Raw genomic sequence first — 17,249 nt, 5'->3', positions numbered from 1 at the left:
CTGTGTACAGCAGGGTCAACCATGTCACCGCAGGCAGTGGGGTAGACCTGGGACATGTAGCCGTGTCATACCTCCCGGTGAGCGTAAGCGGACTGGACAGGCGTGCGGCAGTACAGCGTAGGGGTGTGGCTCTTACACATGCGGATCTGGGTGTGGTTAAGTTCAGGCCTTGCCAAGGAATTGACTGTTGCGTGTGTCTCTGTGTGCCAGCACACCCTACGCACATGCCTCCACAACACAGGGATCAGTGACAAAGCCCTGGACTGGATCACCCCCTTCCTCACCGGCAGAACCCAGAGTGTCCGCCTCCCTCCATTCCGATCTAAAGACACCCAGATCAACTGCGGCGACCCCAAGGATCGTCCCTCAGTCCGACACTCTTCAATGTCTACATAGCACCGCTCGCCAACATCGTCAGATCGCACAACCTCAATATCATCTCATACGCCGACGACACCCAGCTGATCCTCTCCCTCACCAAGGTCCCCACCACGGCAAAAACCAACTTCCATGAAGGAATGAAGCCATTGCCGAATGGATGAAGAACAGCTGCCTGAAACTGAACTCGGACAAGACGGAGGTCCTCATCCTCTGCTCCACCCCCTCCGCCTGGGATGACTCCTGGTGGCCGGCCGTGCTGGGAGCTGCACCAACACCCACTGACCACACACGCAATCTGGGGTTGATCCTGGACTCTTCGGTGTCAATGACCCAGCAAGTGAACGCCGTCTCATACTCCTGCTTCAACACCCTCCACATGCTCCACAAGATCTACAGATGAATCCCCACTGGAACCAGAAGGACGGTCACCCAGGCCCTCGTCAGCAGCAGACTGGACTACGGCAACGCCCTCTACACTGGAACCCCGGCCAAACACCAGAAATTACTACAATGCATACAGAATGCCTCAGCACGACTCATTCTCGACATCCCCCACCATAGCCTCATCCCACCTGAGTGACCTGCACTGGCTACCCGTCAACAAGAGGATCACCTTCAAGCTCCTCAACCACCCTCACAAACCTTCCCCCGCATCCGACGAGCGACCGCCCATGGCAGGCCTTTCTCCCACCTCTCCACCAAGACATGAAACACCCTCCCCATCCACCTGCGGCAGACCCAGGACCTGCTGACATTCAGGAGACTTCTCGAGACCTGGCTGTTCGAGCAAGACCTGTTTGCACCGCTTTGTTCGAGCAGAAGCAGCACCCCTCCCCCCCAGGCGCCTTGAGACCCTCACGGGTGAGTAGCTCGCTTTACAAATGCATTGATTGATTGATTGATTGAATTATCATCTCCTTCTAACTAACCCTTTTCCCTGGAATTAGAAACCTCCTCCTCACATTTAAACCAATTCAGACACTTCACAATGTTCTTACAGTTCCAAACATTCCCTTCACTGAATACAAGAGTACTTATTCACCCTCCTTACTTGAAAAGGATACAAACGTTTTGATTCACACTTATTTGCTTTGTGCTCCTTCAATACTTGAACCCAATCTCCAACATCAAGTCCATATGTCGCATTCTCCACCACAACCTTGTTCTATATTCCTTTAGATAATAATGCATTTGATTTATGCCCACTCATCAATTCACAAGGTGATTTACCAGTCACATTGTGGGAAGGGTTGTGATTCGACTACATTAAGTTCTTCACAGCTTTCCTCCACTCCCCTCCATTAGTCACAGGCAGTTGCAAACCCTCGTTGAGAGTTTGTTCCATCTCTCAACCAAACCAATGCTTTGTGGGTAATATTCAGGTGAGCAAATATGCTTCAGCAGAATCCGTTAAATTCAGGTACTCTTTGCTGGTCAAACAATTCGCACCAAAAATTTACCCCAGATGTTATCTACCCAATGACCTTTACTCCAGGTCATAGAGAAATATAATCCACAACAAAAATGGCCTACTTAGGGCACTTACTCAGGTCCAACAGCGGCCTGTAAAATCGATGGTAAGATTTTTCCAAAGACCATCCGACTTGTCCAAAACCAAAGGGGAAAAACTCATTTTTTTCTGTGACTTGTCACTCTACATACAAGGCAGACATTCCCGTGCACCGTGCTCACATCACAACCTGACCCTAGCCATCAATGTTATGCCCAAATGCATCTCTTAGTGGCACTCATTTCAATGTGGCCCTCATGCGCCAATTTCACAACCCGTTCTCTTCATTCTGATGGCACCACCAGAACACCCCCTCAACTATATCACTCCCCCAACAGATAATTCCATATTCACCTGTTGAAAATTCTCCGCATCTGCAGAAACCCTGCCTTTGGCAGACCAACTTTCCAAAATATACTTCTTCACTTCTTTCATTACCTCATCACGCTCCACTGCACATTCCCATTCCTCATGTAAAATCCAGACATCTGTGACTACATTCACTCTTGCCACCATGGCATCCTCAACTGTCCTCCACCTAGTTATCCTAGAATACTGCCAACCTCGACAAACAGTCGGCCAAAACATTTTTTTTTTACAGAAATGCATTCTGTAGTTGTATTTTAACAAGTGAAGGAAGAAATAAAATGGAAGAAGAGGAATAAAGAAAAGAAAAGGTGAGAAATCAGGAGAAAAAAGGAAAAAATGGAAGAAAGAAATATAGAGAAAGATAGCTGTAGTAATTTATAAATCAAGCAGCATTGCTTTAACTATTGAATGTGTTAATTTGTATATATTTGAGTAGTCCCGTGGCAATAGAACTTGGTGGAGATATCTGTTTTATGAAGCTGGTCAGTTGCACCTGACTCAATCTACTCGATGGATGGGACCATTTACTTGCTTGGATTAAATGTACCTCTTCATCAACAAATTTGATTCAACTCTCATTTTTGATCAACTTGATTTTACACTGGCAACGATCTGAGGACGCAACCCATTTTCATTCATGTAGGGTTCAATTTTATTTCTACAAGAAGTATTTGGTCTCAACAACCTGAAGCCATTTTTGGAATTCTAAACATCCTGTAAGTTTATTTTATCTACTTACCAAAAGCAATCACTGCACATCTCACCCTTTGCGCTCACCCTTTGCATTACCTTAAGAAGTTGGGCGATTCCGGTGCGGGCTTTTGATATAAGACAATTTATACCACCTCACCTTTGACTCTTGGTTGGGAGGCTTTGGCGTGTGAGTCTTCTCGTAAGCAATCGCCGCACATCTCACCCTTTTGGTTTCGTTTCTGGGGTTGGGAGATTTCGGTGCGGGCTTTTGATACAACACAGCAAAACGTTTTTATCATTGCATGCCTCGCCTATGTCATGTGGATTGGGAGGTCTCTGCACGTTTACTCTTGCATTCTCAGCGTTTCTCTTCATTAGTGAGTGAGTTGACTGACGCAGCATCTTTTCCTTCACTAAGCTTTTGAGGTGTTTTTTTTACAACTGAACTGTTGAGGGGAATGCTTACAGGCTCTGTTTTTGTTATTCTGGTTGAATTGGCGCACTCTTACACATGTTGCTAAGTATACATCAACGTCTACTTCAACGGTCATTAACTTGTTTATACTTAAATGCTATACAAATCCCTAATTGAAGTTGCACTTCTTGAGGATCTCGAGCAGCCGATTTGTTCTGTTCATCTCTGTGCTGTGACAACATGTCGAATACTGTGCCCACCCACCGGCATCATTACCCCACGCTAGGTTCGTAATGTGCGCAACGTGGCAGTCATTTTGCTACAGTGTTAATTTTTGTATTGAAGGTTTTAGCGTTACCAACAGCAGTTTACAGTGTATCTTGCCTTTCACAACAGCGAACGCTGCAGTTTTAAGATCGCGTAAGAATATTTCATTTTATTATTATTATTTTATCACTCTGGTGGTGATTTTTTTGGGGGAGCTCTGTTTTAAACGGAATATGACATTTTGAAGAAACAGATTCACTGCTGTTTTCAAGTTACCTTGACTTACATTTTCAACAGTTTGCTTTAATCATTTACATTCAAGTTAACAGTGGAAACATTTTTTTCTTTATCTTAATCCAGTGGAACTGTGATCGCTTTTATGGATTTTAACTAAGATTCTGGTACTTGTTGTTGCAGTTATCCTATACCTTTGTTATTAATGATATAGGTCTTCATATTTCATTTTTTCTCTTTTCTGTATTATTTCTTGAGACTGTTAAAAACGTAACACTTTTGTTATTAGTTGCTACAACTATGGGTCAGAAGGTCAAGACGTTTTTGATCATTTACCTACTGTTGACAACCAAAGCTTGAATGAGTACGAAATTTGCATCATGAAACTAGATAGGCACTTTTTACCCAAGGTGAGCACTATCCTTGAGCTTTATCATTTTGGTCGCAGATATAAAATGATGGGGAATCTGTAGAAAACTACGTAACTGCTTTAAGAAGTTAGGTTCGTCATGTAAATTTGGGGCTCTCCTAGAGGAAAGAATCAGAGACCAATTCATGTTAGGGTGCAATGTTGAAAAGGTCAAGAGTGCCCTATGGCAAAAAGATGAGCCATCACTTGATGAGGTTACCCCCATTGCTAAACAAATTGTACATTCCTTCAAATGTGTGGAAGTAATCACTAAGCATGAAACAAAGGATAGTAGTACTCACTCTATAAGAGTGTATGTGAAAGATAAAAGTATGAAGAAAAGTCAGTACTTTAAACCTGACACAAAGGTCTATGTCAAACCACAAATAAAAGGTCAGCACACTTTTTAACCTAAATATTACAGGTGTGGCCATGATGGTCACCTTGTGAATTACATGAAATGTCCAGCTCTCACATCCACTTGCTCTAATTGTAAAAATATAGGTAATTTCACTGCTGTTTGTAAAGCAAAGAAAAATAAGGGAAAGATCTACACCATTGCTTGTGACAGTGATAGTGATAGTGATGCTTGTTCAGAAAATTACTGTGGTCAGATTGTGTCTCAAGTTGGTGAAAACTCTAAGAAAGACCATTTGGATGATATCTGTGTTGAAGGCAAATCCACAAGGGTACTCTTTTATTTGGGATCCAAAATTACTATTGTGTCTAAGCAATTTTATTTGTCCAATTTCAAAAACATAGTGAAGATTTTGAAAGCTGACATTAACCCCACGGCTTACGGTGGTGAGCCCATAACACGTATGGGATATTTTTCAGGATTGATAGAATACAAAGGAAGATTTACATCAGGGAAAATGTATGTCTCACAGAAGGGTGATGGCATCTTGAGTTGTTTCCATCAGAGGAATTTAGGTGTGATGCTAGATCCTATCAATGAACCACCCATCATATTGAAGGACAACATTGTAATGAATGATGTTTTAAGCAATGATGATAATAGTGATTTCACTTTGACTCTCAAGAAAGAGTTTCCCAGTGTTTTCAGGGATGAATTAGGGTGTTTACATGGTTATGTTTGCAAAATCAGATTGGTTTCAGGAGCTATTCCTATAGCTGGTAAAGTGCATGGAGTTCCTGTTGCTGTGAGAGAAGAAATGAAATGTGAGTTAGAAAAACTTAAAGCGGATGGGATCATTGAGGAGGTTGACGTTACTCAATGGTTGGCGCCCGTGGTCGCTGCCAGGAAGGCCAATGGCAGTCTTCGTCTATGCATTGATTTGAGGGAACTCAATAAACAGATAATTGTGGACAGGTATCCCCTTCCTAAAATCTCAGAGATGTTAATGTTATTGCAAGGGGCCACGGTGTTTTCCACCGTGGATTTAAAGTCTGCGTACCATCGAATTAAGTCGGATGAAGAATCCAAAGATCTGACTGCTTTTATTACACCTTTTGGGACTTTTAGATTTATAAGGCTTCCTTTTGGTTTGGTGTCAGCAGCATAAGTATTTCAGAGAGCATTAGAAAGAGTGTTAAAGGGACAATCTGGGGTTAAGATCTACCAAGATGATGTGTTCATTAAGCATGGGCGTAAAATCCGCTCCGCTCGCGGATTTTTCGGATTTTCGGCAAATCCGCAATCCGCGAACGCTCGCGAATTTGTCAAAAATCCGTGAATCCGCTCGCGGCGGATTTTTTGCTTGGTTGCGGCGCGCGGCGTGGTGCACGGCGTTCACTTTCCGTCATTTTAGCGTTTGCCGAGTTGTTTTTCTTTGCGAGTGACGCGCCATTTTAGATCTTGCTGCGTGTTCCCGCGGGAGTTTGTCGCCCGCGAATACGTACTCGCGGCTTGCCACCTTGCACAGCACACCTCGCGAGAGTTCGCAATTGCGAACACGTAGTTGCGGCGGAAAGGAACAATCTCGCACTTGCGAAATAGAGATTTTGCAATTTCGCACAAGAAAATCACCAGCAAACAGGATAAACCTTCAGAAAATTATGATTTTTATCAGAATCACTCCTCAGGTTGACATTTGCATGGCTTTTTTTTTTTGCAAGGAGTCCATTTTGGGGGGGGGGGAGGAAGGAAGTGCCCCACAGTCTCCAACTTCCTGTTCCTGTCCAGCAGGCTCCTCCCAGTGCTTTGTCCATCTCCTGGTCACTTTCATTTGGATCTGGAGCTGGAAGGATTACTTTTTGTGGGTGCTGCTGGATATTTGGATTTGAGGCCTTTTTGACTGTCTTTGGATCACTTTTGGATTAGAAATCAACTTTCACAAGTAAGTTTGTTTGGGGCATTACAGTTGCTGCAAGTAAAATTTTGGAACTTTTTCAGAACATTAAATAAATTATATTGTGGGTAGCCACAGTATCCAGTAGGACCAGGGTTGGTTAGGGGTGCATGATACAACTGTTTTGTTGAATTTAAACACCATTGAGGCCATGGATGGGCTGGGATTGTGCTGATTTTTGTCTTTTTTTTGGGACTGCTGGTGGGGCCCTTTGCCCAGGGGTGGTGAGTGTTGCATGGGCCTAGTCTTTCTGTGGGGTGTCTTCTTAAATTTAAACATAATTGAGGCCATGGATGGGCTGGGATTGTGCTTATTTTATTGTTTTTTGTCGTTTTTGGGGGGCTGCTGGTGTGGCCTTTTGCCCAGGGGTGGTGGGTGGTGCATGGACTGAGTGTGCCTGTGGTGTGGTCTCACTCTCTTTAATGTAAACATCATGGATGGCATTGGATTGTGGTGATTTCTGGCTGTTTTTCTGTTTTTTGGGGGTGTACTGTTGATGTGGACTGGTCATGTGGGTGGTGGTGGTGGCCATCTTGAGTGCTGGCTGGTACAGGCAACATGTGCCTGGGGTGTAAGGGGCCATTTTGAGGAGAGGCAGTGTCTGAGGCCTGCACTTATTTTGCCTACTTTTCATCCATTATGCCCAGGGGTAGTGAGTGTTGCATGGGCCTAGTGTTTCTGAGGGGTGTCTTCTTGAATTTAAACACCATTGAGGCCATGGATGGGCTGGGATTGTGCTTATTTTATTGTTTTTTGTCGTTTTTTTGGGCCTGCTGGTGGGGCCCTTTGCCCAGGGGTGGTGAGTGTTGCATGGGCCTAGTCTTTCTGTGGGGTGTCTTCTTGAATTTAAACATAATAGAGGCCATGGATGGGCTGGGATTGTGCTTATTTTATTGTTTTTTGTCGTTTTTGGGGGGCTGCTGGTGTGGCCTTTTGCCCAGGGGTGGTGGGTGGTGCATGGACTGAGTGTGCCTGTGGTGTGGTCTCACTCTCTTTAATGTAAACATCATGGATGGCGTTGGATTGTGGTGATTTCTGGCTGTTTTTCTGTTTTTTGGGGGTGTACTGTTGATGTGGACTGGTCATGTGGGTGGTGGTGGTGGCCATCTTGAGTGCTGGCTGCTACAGGCAATATGTGCTTGGGGTGTAAGGGGCCATTTTGAGGAGAGGCAGTGTCTGAGGCCTGCACTTATTTTGCCTACTTTTCATCCATTATGCCCAGGGGTAGTGAGTGTTGCATGGGCCTAGTGTTTCTGAGGGGTGTCTTCTTGAATTTAAACACCATTGAGGCCATGGATGGGCTGGGATTGTGCTTATTTTATTGTTTTTTGTCGTTTTTTTGGGCCTGCTGGTGGGGCCCTTTGCCCAGGGGTGGTGAGTGTTGCATGGGCCTAGTCTTTCTGTGGGGTGTCTTCTTGAATTTAAACATAATAGAGGCCATGGATGGGCTGGGATTGTGCTTATTTTATTGTTTTTTGTCGTTTTTGGGGGGCTGCTGGTGTGGCCTTTTGCCCAGGGGTGGTGGTGCATGGACTGAGTGTGCCTGTGGTGTGGTCTCACTCTCTTTAATGTAAACATCATGGATGGCATTGGATTGTGGTGATTTCTGGCTGTTTTTCTGTTTTTTGGGGGTGTACTGTTGATGTGGACTGGTCCTGTGGGTGGTGGTGGTGGCCATCTTGAGTGCTGGCTGGTACAGGCAACATGTGCCTGGGGTGTAAGGGGCCATTTTGAGGAGAGGCAGTGTCTGAGGCCTGCACTTATTTTGCCTACTTTTCATCCATTATGCCCAGGGGTAGTGAGTGTTGCATGGGCCTAGTGTTTCTGAGGGGTGTCTTCTTGAATTTAAACACCATTGAGGCCATGGATGGGCTGGGATTGTGCTTATTTTATTGTTTTTTGTCGTTTTTTTGGGCCTGCTGGTGGGGCCCTTTGCCCAGGGGTGGTGAGTGTTGCATGGGCCTAGTCTTTCTGTGGGGTGTCTTCTTGAATTTAAACATAATAGAGGCCATGGATGGGCTGGGATTGTGCTTATTTTATTGTTTTTTGTCGTTTTTGGGGGGCTGCTGGTGTGGCCTTTTGCCCAGGGGTGGTGATTGGTGCATGGACTGAGTGTGCCTGTGGTGTGGTCTCACTCTCTTTAATGTAAACATCATGGATGGCGTTGGATTGTGGTGATTTCTGGCTGTTTTTCTGTTTTTTGGGGGTGTACTGTTGATGTGGACTGGTCATGTGGGTGGTGGTGGTGGCCATCTTGAGTGCTGGCTGGTACAGGCAACATGTGCCTGGGGTGTAAGGGGCCATTTTGAGGAGAGGCAGTGTCTGAGGCCTGCACTTATTTTGCCTACTTTTCATCCATTATGCCCAGGGGTAGTGAGTGTTGCATGGGCCTAGTGTTTCTGAGGGGTGTCTTCTTGAATTTAAACACCATTGAGGCCATGGATGGGCTGGGATTGTGCTGATTTTATTGTTTTTTGTCGTTTTTTGGGCCTGCTGGTGGGGCCCTTTGCCCAGGGGTGGTGAGTGTTGCATGGGCCTAGTCTTTCTGTGGGGTGTCTTCTTGAATTTAAACATAATAGAGGCCATGGATGGGCTGGGATTGTGCTTATTTTATTGTTTTTTGTCGTTTTTGGGGGGCTGCTGGTGTGGCCTTTTGCCCAGGGGTGGTGGTGCATGGACTGAGTGTGCCTGTGGTGTGGTCTCACTCTCTTTAATGTAAACATCATGGATGGCATTGGATTGTGGTGATTTCTGGCTGTTTTTCTGTTTTTTGGGGGTGTACTGTTGATGTGGACTGGTCATGTGGGTGGTGGTGGTGGCCATCTTGAGTGCTGGCTGGTACAGGCAACATGTGCCTGGGGTGTAAGGGGCCATTTTGAGGAGAGGCAGTGTCTGAGGCCTGCACTTATTTTGCCTACTTTTCATCCATTATGCCCAGGGGTAGTGAGTGTTGCATGGGCCTAGTGTTTCTGAGGGGTGTCTTCTTGAATTTAAACACCATTGAGGCCATGGATGGGCTGGGATTGTGCTTATTTTATTGTTTTTTGTCGTTTTTTTGGGCCTGCTGGTGGGGCCCTTTGCCCAGGGGTGGTGAGTGTTGCATGGGCCTAGTCTTTCTGTGGGGTGTCTTCTTGAATTTAAACATAATAGAGGCCATGGATGGGCTGGGATTGTGCTTATTTTATTGTTTTTTGTCGTTTTTGGGGGGCTGCTGGTGTGGCCTTTTGCCCAGGGGTGGTGGGTGGTGCATGGACTGAGTGTGCCTGTGGTGTGGTCTCACTCTCTTTAATGTAAACATCATGGATGGCGTTGGATTGTGGTGATTTCTGGCTGTTTTTCTGTTTTTTGGGGGTGTACTGTTGATGTGGACTGGTCATGTGGGTGGTGGTGGTGGCCATCTTGAGTGCTGGCTGGTACAGGCAACATGTGCCTGGGGTGTAAGGGGCCATTTTGAGGAGAGGCAGTGTCTGAGGCCTGCACTTATTTTGCCTACTTTTCATCCATTATGCCCAGGGGTAGTGAGTGTTGCATGGGCCTAGTGTTTCTGAGGGGTGTCTTCTTGAATTTAAACACCATTGAGGCCATGGATGGGCTGGGATTGTGCTGATTTTATTGTTTTTTGTCGTTTTTTTGGGCCTGCTGGTGGGGCCCTTTGCCCAGGGGTGGTGAGTGTTGCATGGGCCTAGTCTTTCTGTGGGGTGTCTTCTTGAATTTAAACATAATAGAGGCCATGGATGGGCTGGGATTGTGCTTATTTTATTGTTTTTTGTCGTTTTTGGGGGGCTGCTGGTGTGGCCTTTTGCCCAGGGGTGGTGGTGCATGGACTGAGTGTGCCTGTGGTGTGGTCTCACTCTCTTTAATGTAAACATCATGGATGGCGTTGGATTGTGGTGATTTCTGGCTGTTTTTCTGTTTTTTGGGGGTGTACTGTTGATGTGGACTGGTCATGTGGGTGGTGGTGGTGGCCATCTTGAGTGCTGGCTGGTACAGGCAACATGTGCCTGGGGTGTAAGGGGCCATTTTGAGGAGAGGCAGTGTCTGAGGCCTGCACTTATTTTGCCTACTTTTCATCCATTATGCCCAGGGGTAGTGAGTGTTGCATACTTGCATGTCCGTAGTCTTTCTGTGGGGTGTCTTCAATGTAAACATCATGGATGGCATGGGATTGTGCTCATTTTTCTGTGTTTTGTCGATTTTTTGGGGTGTATAACTGAACTGATGTTCCTCTGTCTTCCATTGCTTTTAGGTGCACAAGAAGACTCAAGAGAACCACCAGTGCCAGGAAGAAGTCCTGCAGCGGTGTGTGTGTGCAGCATAACGTCACGCGACGTCACGTCTGGACACAGAACCCTCTGCAACTCGTGCAACTGCTGCCTGCTGACCTGCTCTGAAGAAGATGGCCCCAAAAAAAGTAACCCGTAGCTCCTCTAGCAAGAAAGGTGCCAGTAAGGAGCAGAAGAAGCAAGTTACCAAGGACACTGGTGTGCCGCCCGCCCCTTTTTTTGGGAGTAAAAAAAAAAGTATGCCTGCAGCAGCAGCGGGATCTGCTGGGGACCAAGCTGGCAGCAGCACCCCCGCTCCATTGGGCTCAGTGCCACCACCACCACCACGCCAACTTAAGTCCAAGCCCTTGAGTGCTGCAGAGGCAGCCAGTATAGTTCTTCAATCACCATCGACCAGTGATGTTGGCTCATCGCAAGAAAGCAGCAGCAATGTCCCTCAATCAACACAGGTTGTTGTAGCTCATCTGACGAGTGTTGAACAACCACAGCCGCAACAACAATCACATGTGCAAGTACAAGCCCAAGTACATGTGGAAGGAGAGGCAGCGCAAGGAGATGCGCAAGCAGAGGTGCATGGAGGGTCACAAGTGCCCACAATAGTTGTTCCTCCCGAAGTAGGGGCACATCAGGAAATCGACAATCAAGGCGAGGTATCATTTGAGGAAGCCACTCCTCCTGATGATCCTTCATTGTCTTCCACACCCCTAGCAAGGAAGAGATCAAGGGTGGTGTCTACATCTTCTTCAAGCACACCTCCTTCTGATGATACGGATCAAACTTGGGAACCAGCACCACAGCCGTCTGAGAGTGAGGCACACCATGATCCAACAAAGGTACTTAAGCATAAAAGGAAGCTCGTCCAAAGTCTCAGACTTATGGAGTGTGATGAGGCTCAACAAGAAGTGGCGGATACTGCTGCTGATGAAGACTCTGCCAACGACGACCCAGTCATCATAAAGGTCACTGCAGCCCCAGCGGGCATGCAGCAAACAGACATTTTGACCCTAGCCCGAAGAGCTGCTGCGCGTGATGATGATGATGATGATGTTGTCGATGAGGAGGCAGTGGAAACACCACAATCATTGGAGTTAAGTAGTACACCAACTCGTCCCGCTTCCATATTTCTTTCTGGCAAGAAGAGACCTGCGTCAACCTCGACCTTAATTAGTGGCGGTGAAAGTGGAAAACGTACAAAAGTTGGCCAATCCAGATCCTCCACTTCATCTGGCATTAGCTTCATGACCACCACCACCAGTATCGCCGCCTCCTCCAGGTCCCACAGACACTTCAAGTCCCCAGTTTGGGACTTCTTTACTGTTTGTCCCAAAAATCCAAAGTTTGCCATTTGTACCCTTTGTAAGCTTGCAGTTAGTCGTGGTAAGCCAGGTAGCAACTATGGTACCGGCGGCCAGAGTGGTCATCTTGAGAGAAAGCACGCTGTCAAATGGTTTGCGCACCTAGCTGCGATCAAGAAAGGCCAAAATCAAGGAAACGTTGATGTTTCATCTGATGTTGACGAGCAGGAAGAAGACGTGTCAAACACTTCCCTTACACCCAGTACCCCTCTCAGCAGCACACCCAATGTGAGGCACACTAAGAGTGTTGGAGCGAGTGAGACACCAACGCACAAAAGTTCACCAGCGAGCAAAATTGGGTCAACGAAGTCATTATCAGCCCGTAAATGCTTGGTCCAGGGCAACATTAGAACAATGCTTACTTCAGAGGTGCCATATGAACGCAACCACCCACTGACGCGTCTGTATAACACTAAGCTGGCTAAAATGCTAGCTGTGGACCTTTTACCTTTTTCTTTTGTAGAAGCGGTAGGTTTTCTTGAATTAGTTGCAACGCTCTGCCCTAAATGGAAGGTTCCGAGCCGGTTCTATTTTGCCAGAGTTGCGGTTCCAGCACTACATGAAGATGTGCTGCAGGCGATTGGGGCAGCTTTGCAGAAGAGTGCTGTTCACACAATACATCTGACAACAGACATGTGGACCAGTGGCCCAGGCGATGATTACATGTGCATCACTGCACACTGGGTCTCTTTTTCAGGTGTTATAGCAAAGCTAAACGCAGGTGTTGACCCGGACCAAGTTTTCAAAGCTGCTCGGAAACATGCAACACTAGCCATGTTTGGCTTGGAGAAAAGTCACACAGCAGAAAACCTTTTGCAAGAGTTTAACAAAAAGGTCTTGACAATGCTATCCCCCCTAAAACGCAAGATTGGTTATGTTTCCACGGATAATGGCGCCAATGTAGTTAAGGCCATGTCGGAGGGTGGCTATGTTAGAGTGCCGTGTTTGGCGCACTGTATCAACCTGGTAGTTCAAAAATTCTTGAGTGATAAAGAGAGTCCAGCGTTCGAGGTAATGGCCACCTGCCGCAAAATGTGCAACCATTTCAGCCATTCTTTTAAGGCCCGGAAGCATCTGCGGAGACTGCTACTTCAACGTGGAATGCCAGTGAAAGCACTCATCCAGGAGGTGGCAACACGTTGGAACTCAACCTTCTACATGCTTGAGCGTCTGCATGAGCAGTATACGGTACTCGATCACTATTTCTTGACAGAGGCTACATCTCAGAAGGAGGACCTGCGGATGAGTAAGGCGCAATGGGCCATAGTTAAAAGCCTGACAGACATGCTTCGTCCTTTTGAGTTCTTCACGCGTGCAGTCAGCCAGGAGGACTGTAATTTGGGAAAAGCTATCCCATTGTTGTGCATACTGGAGCACCAACTGATGGCGGTTTCTTCTGAGTTTGAAAAAGATGAAAAAAAAAAAAACCATTTCATTTTGTCTGAGAAATTATTACATCGCCTACGTGGTGATGAACGTCTTAAAAACATCAACTCAGATCAGCATTACATTTGTGCTACTATTCTGGATCCACGCTACAAAAAGGCGCTGGCAGACAACGCATTCTTTCCTTTCGCTGATGCAGATGTTCAAAAGTACAAACATTGGTTAGCCTGGTCAGCCAAGAGGTTTGAAAAAGAACGGCAGGTTATTGAAGGAGAAGCCAGTACATCAGCATCAGCAGGCCATCCGCAGTCACAAGAATCCACTTCTGCACCTGTGGCTGGGGCACAAGTGACCTCTCAGCCGTTAAAGACACCGGCAACTGGATCATCTGCACCACACACAATGACAACACTAACAGTGGCTGGGGAGGAGGATTGGCTAAGTTTGATGGGGTATGGTTCTCGAAAAAATGTCACAGGCACAGCAAAAAGTAAGCAAAGTGGAGGAACAGTTGATGACCTTGAGTCGATGGTGCAGGACTATCTGAATGACTCAACAGTGGTCTTTCTTAATGAGGAGCCATTGCAGTATTGGCATGGCAAAAAACAATTGTGGCCACAGCTCTACAACCTGGCTATAAACTATTTGTCTTGCCCACTCGCAAGTGTGTCTTCTGAACGTGTTTTCAGTGCTGCTGGTGGCATTGTAACTCCCAAACGGAGCCGCCTATCGCCCAAAAATGTGGAGCGGCTGACAATGATCAAGATGAATCAGCACCTCATACCACCAGATTACAAAGTGCGAGAAAGCACGCCACATGAAGACGAGGAGGACAGCAACGTAGATGAGGGGATTTTTTCTCTGTTCGGTGCCACTGACCTCATCCAGCCTGAATTCGCAGAGTATGATGACGAAATCTTGTTCTTATTCCCTGACACCGAGCCCTGAAAATGAGACAATCAATCAAGAACTTTCTTTTTCGTCCTTATTCACTTTTATTCCTGTGTGCTTTGTGTCTCTCTTTCTTTGTTTTGCACAGTTAATTTAATTCAAACTTTAATCACCTAATCCCAAAAACAAGACCATCATCAGAACTGTCTTCACTTGTTTGCTTATTGATTTGAAGGTGCCGCAGTCTACATTCCTCAGGTTCACAAGTTCTGAAGAACATGCTCCTCTATCCTCCTCCTCCAGACTGCGATTTACCTCCAAGCAGAGTGCTGGATTACGCACAATGAAGAAAGACTCAGCACTTGTGGGGGTGTTGTACTTCTTTGCGGGTGAGTTGACGGTTTTGGGCCCATTGCTGTGAAGCTCTAATAATGGACAAAAGTGTTTTGGACCAAATATGAGGTGGAAATTTCTTGCCGTTTTTGCTGACTTGCTTGCCTTTGAGGTGCTCTTTGGCGGGGTTCCGGGGGTTTGTGTGTAATTTTTGGTGTCTGTCGAAGCACTGCTGCGACAGTCTAATCTTGATTGCATTTGCTTTTCAGGAAATTCGTGGTGGAAAACAGGAGTTATGATGATTGATGATGATGATGACCTAGCTGAACAGCGCGGCATTTGGAACGAAGGCCGAGAGATATTGTAACTTGTAAGTATGAGATTTAGCTTTTTCGCTGTTTGGGGGTGTTGTCGGGTGTTTTTTTGCGGGTGGGTTGGCGCCGGCGGGTCTTGCCTGGGGCATTCCTGGGAAGGTCTAATACCGGATACAAGTGTTTTGGACAAAATCCATAAGGAACAGCCTTTTTTTTGCCATTTCTTCAGACATCTTGCTCAATGTAGCGTTTTGGGGGGCTTCCTGCTGTTCGTGGGTGGGTTGCGGCCGGGGTCTCTGTCGAAGCACTGCTGCGACAGTCTAATCTTGATTGCATTTGCTTTTCAGGAAATCCGTGGTGGAAAACAGGAGTTATGATGATTGATGATGATGACGACCTAGCTGCACAGCGCCGCGTTTGGACCGAAGGCCGAGAGACATTGTAAGTATGAGATTTAGCTTTTTCGCTGTTTGGTGGTGTTGTGTCGGGTGTTTTTTTCCGGGTGGGTTGGCGCCGGCGGGTCTTGCCTGGGGCATTCCTGGGAAGGTCTAATACCGGATACAAGTGTTTTGGACAAAATCCATAAGGAACAGCCTTTTTTTTGCCATTTCTTCAGACATCTTGCTCAATGTAGCGTTTTGGGGGGCTTCCTGCTGTTCGTGGGTGGGTTGCGGCCGGGGTCTCTGTCGAAGCACTGCTGCGACAGTCTAATCTTGATTGCATTTGCTTTTCAGGAAATCCGTGGTGGAAAACAGGAGTTATGATGATTGATGATGATGACGACCTAGCTGCACAGCGCCGCGTTTGGACCGAAGGCCGAGAGACATTGTAAGTATGAGATTTAGCTTTTTCGCTGTTTGGTGGTGTTGTGTCGGGTGTTTTTTTGCGGGTGGGTTGGCGGGTCTTGCCTGGGGCATTCCTGGGAAGGTCTAATACCGGCTAGAAGTTAGTTGGACAAAATCCATAAGGAAACACCAGTTTTGGCACTTTTTGTAAGTTAGGGTTCGTTAGGGTTAGCCCTAGCAGCAGGATTGCATGTGTTTAGGGGGGTTCGATTGCAACGCGGTTCTGTTGTTGTAGAGCACTGTTGGAGCGATGCTGGCTATGGATACTTTTGCTTGCAGGCAAGTGGTTTGAATACAATCCACGGTCTGTATTTGGGTCTACTGTTACTTTCAAAGTACGTTTTGTAACCATTTTTCTGCTAGGCATCGTTTTTGGAGATATGATTGGGTTCTTCTACATTTTTGCGACTGGCTTTAGTAAGGGTCTTGGTGGGAGCATTGCTGGGAAGGTCAAATTTTGTTCTAAAACACAGTAGTACACCCACCTTGAGGGGAAAGATCCGCTATAATATTTTGGCCATACTTATTGATCCTTAAAAAGGTGACTCAGACAGAGCACGCAATTTCAAAAATATTGTACTGTCTATTAGGGAAATCAAAGTGTCACTTTTTGAACCACACAGCGTACATACCTTTTATTTATTTATCAGTGGTATTGTAATAGCACTTCCTGTTTTCCGTTCAATAATTACAGGCCGGGTTTCAGTCAACATCCGCCAGGCAGGCAGTGGACAGGGTGTCTCTTCTGTCAGTGGTCACCACCACATTGATGGACGAAGCGTCAGCTGGAATGGAGGAGTGCCGCCAATAAGAGGAATTGTTTGCTGCATGCAACTTACTTACCAATTTCAACAGGACAACTCCAACAACATACGCAATACAGATACAGTATCCATTGTTGTCTTTTATTCTATGAGTGTGACTGCATGTGCTTACCTTTAGTTTGTAACCAAAGATTGTCTGTAAACTCTGTATCTTCAATTATTGTTTGTCCATGCTCTGCTTTTTTTTCTTCTCTCAACAAAACCTACCCAAAAAGAAACCCCCATTCCCATCCATTTTACAAACCCTAACCCTCTTCCCCCGGGCTGTGTTGTTTTGCTTGATGTCTGACTAAAATGACATCAATAATTCCACACACTTGCTGGGGAGGATAAGGTGATAGCAGCAACAGGCTGGTGAAGGAATACGAGGATATCTTCTAGACTTACTCAGCTTCAGTACTATATCTTCTAGTAGTAGTAGCCAATGT

Source organism: Lissotriton helveticus, chromosome 4_1, assembly GCF_964261635.1.
Source record: "Lissotriton helveticus chromosome 4_1, aLisHel1.1, whole genome shotgun sequence".
Classification (NCBI taxonomy): domain Eukaryota; kingdom Metazoa; phylum Chordata; class Amphibia; order Caudata; family Salamandridae; genus Lissotriton; species Lissotriton helveticus.
This window is presented reverse-complemented; position numbering follows the sequence as displayed.